Here is a 3,213-nt window from a genome sequence, read left to right on the forward strand (position 1 = left end):
AAAAAATAAAAAATTTGAGTGATTGGTAAATTAGGGTATAATAATCCATAAAAATAAATATGGTTATGTAATCTATTAAATAATAATTTCATTAGCAAACAAAATATTGATCAATTTAAAGATTATATGAGCAACAATATAATCATGTGAATAAAAATAAAAAATTCTATTAATGTTAATTACTAAAACATATATATGTTGAATGATTTTAAAACCTAAATTTTTGTTTTATGCTATCTTACGAATATAATATGCTCATACACAATTATTTACATAAGTATAATTAAGATTTGAAACAAATTATGATCCTTGTTCTTAATAATTGAATCAAAATCTTGTAATAAAATAATTTCCTTTTTAACATTATGTTCTGAGCAATGATTTTATTTACAATAAAACTGATATCATTGATATAATTTGAGAAATTAATATTAATAAAATTTTTCGATACCATTAATATTAATATATGTTAAGTTATACACCAAAATATAAATATTTTTTAAAGAAGAAAGGATCTATCAATTATATCTCAATTTGTTTATGATAAAAATGATGTAGTTTATAAATAATTACTCTCAATATATTTAATTTTCTTAACTTTAATTTTATTTCATTATTTAAGAAAATGTGATTATATATTAGCTTGTTACTACTTAGGACAAGGTAGACTTCTTATACCAGGCAGCCACAAATTACAACGTCCAGGAGATAAGCCACCTGTAGCATAAAATAAGGCAAGCCAGTCCTTCAATCAAAGCCAACTAGGGCATAACACTATCCTAATAGCTCCGGACAACCACAGCCTTGTAACCAAGGCAATGTTAAACCACAAACATATGAGTAACAAGTTCCAGACTTAATATATGCAAGGCCCTGGTTCAAGACAGTAGAAAGGAAGCTCCATCCAATTCCCAGCAAGTTCAAAGAATCTTTCCAGCTATGCCTTCAAACCATTTTAGCTGCTCCATCATTCCACCCATGCAACATCACCACATAAAGCCTGCTGTAAATCAGATAATGGCATTTAGTATGGAACTAAAATGGGGAAGGGAAGAGCAGTTGTACAACGCACACATTCAAATGACCGAAAAATGCCTCAAAAAACACAACACCACACACTCTACAACAAATTGACTATAATTCAACCTACCAAGTTAGCTTTTTTTGGTTAAGTAACCAACAATTTTATCACAGTAAAAATAAAACAGTTCAAAACCCAAACCTTATTTAGAAGTATGGGAAACTTTTGGGGCATTCTGAGCAGCAGTATTATGCGCGACAGCTCGTGCGCTGGTGCAAGTTTTGTGTGTAACCCCATCATCTTGCACCGGTAATGGGGTAGAGTTGATTGATTGCTATTCAGAATCATCATAGACTTCTCCATCATCAGAAAGTTCATCAAATGATCTCATGTCAAGCTGGTATCGAAGGATGCCTCCAATCCCGCCAAACCCCCGGCAGAACTGAGAACCCTCCTCTGATTTGTTGGTAACAAACTCAAGATTACAACCAAACCGCCTGTATTCATCAGCTAACCACTCTAAAAGTGGCATCTTCTCGTGAACCTCCAAATCAGCAGAGCTGGCTGAATCATGGAAGTTGCTCTGATTATCTTCCTGCTCCTTGTTCAAATGTTTTATGACAATTTCACTAGTACTGCTGTTCTTCAGCACATACCTGTTGATGTCCAAATTTTCCCACACAATAAGGATCTCAACAGCTCCCATCTCCAAAGCCTTCAATGTGTCATCGACACCGAATACATATTTCCCTGTATCTTGACTGATTTCCTCAAAGTATTTTCCTAGTAAGCGCTTCTCCTGTATGAATTTCACATTCGACAGGATTTCTGATGAAAGCATAATTGCCTGGTTAAAACCATTCTCTCCTCCATAGGACACATCAACCACATTCAGAATCTTAGCCTGAAGCCGCTGATCAAACATATCTGATTGACTCAACTCAGTTTTGAAATCAGCTGATCCAGCCAGTACTAATCCAGCAACATTAGGCTGGCTGGTGGCAGGATTGATAAAAAACTGAGTGGCAAGTTCAGCCGTCTTCCTCACATAGTTGTGCCGCTTTTCCATTCGAAGTCGAGCAAAACGAAGAGCTGATTGTCCTCCTCTCCCATGCTTCTTTGGAAGATCAACACTGAACTTATGAAGAACCTCTCTGGTATTACCACTTAATGTTCCAAAAAGAGTCCCATTACCATCCATTACAATAAAACCAAACTTATCATCTGATTCCAAAAGTTCATTCAGTGCTTCTGTGTGAAACTTGTTGTCACAGAGATAGAGCGATGCATTTATAGGCTTGAAAGGCTCAAAATCAATTGTGACTTTCTTCTCCTTCCCATCTTCAGTCACAATTGTTCCTGTGTAGAGCACAAGTCCATTGGGAGGAACCTTACTATAAAGTTTGAGCCTCTGCTGAGCAGAAGTGATTGCACCCAACACAGATTGACGGTTGACTCTGCTTTTGATATTTGAAGCAGTTCCAAATTCATCGCCCAACATCTTCGTAACCCTAGATACTTGATCGCGTGGAGGCATTATGAGAGATATCATGCTGGTTCCATTGCCTCTAGCAGCGTCAAGTGCTTTAATCAGCTTCTTGATCTTCCATATCTCAATATTTTTATCGGTCCGGTGTCCGTCTGCCATTGCTAGGTAAAGTAATGATTGCAGAAAATGGAATAAGTTCCTTTTGAATATATTATATTATATTGTAATAGATATTCGCCAATATATATATAATAATACTAGAAAATATTAAAAATTTGTTCTTGTTTCTTGTAAAGAATAAGCTGCCTTACGTTAAAGACCAACTTTTCAAGACGAAGGTGAAGAAAACAACTGAAATTCGAAGCAATCGTATTAAATCGAAAAAATATTTATAAATTGAGGGATATAATTTTATACTTAATCCCCGAAGTCGTTTCGTCTTGGATAAATGATGGAATCAGAAATCAGACCGAGATCAAATAGGAAAAGCAAAATCCAAAGCACGCTTTGAATATAGATAGAATTAGACTAAGAGAGAGAGAAACCTGAGGGGAATCGCTTGGAAGAAAAGGCTGGAATTTGTTTGCTTGTGAGCGCAGTCCGATAATAATACTAATAATATTCTATTCTCTCAATTCTTATGTTGAGAGCAAGTGAGAGACACAACCAAGGTAGCTTATATATATATATATATATATATATA

The 3,213-nt window shown here is 35.0% G+C and overlaps 1 pseudogene across 2 annotated transcripts; it reads right to left on the reverse strand.

The window, feature by feature from the left end:
- Positions 1–691: 691 nt before the first annotated feature.
- Positions 692–2,669, reverse strand: LOC110418678 (eukaryotic peptide chain release factor subunit 1-3 pseudogene; annotated as a pseudogene). 2 transcript variants are annotated; one of them, XR_016351324.1, is made up of 2 exons: positions 1,223–2,669; positions 692–1,000 (listed from the first exon to the last, which is right to left on the reverse strand). The product of XR_016351324.1 is annotated as a eukaryotic peptide chain release factor subunit 1-3 pseudogene, transcript variant X2 (transcript). The 2 variants fall into 2 exon arrangements; XR_016351323.1 differs by having other exon boundaries at positions 692–1,003.
- Between the last annotated feature and the right edge of the window lie 544 nt (positions 2,670–3,213).

Source organism: Theobroma umbraticum, unplaced genomic scaffold (assembly GCF_002168275.2).
Source record: "Theobroma umbraticum cultivar Fairchild unplaced genomic scaffold, ASM216827v3 scaffold_50.0, whole genome shotgun sequence".
Classification (NCBI taxonomy): domain Eukaryota; kingdom Viridiplantae; phylum Streptophyta; class Magnoliopsida; order Malvales; family Malvaceae; genus Theobroma; species Theobroma umbraticum.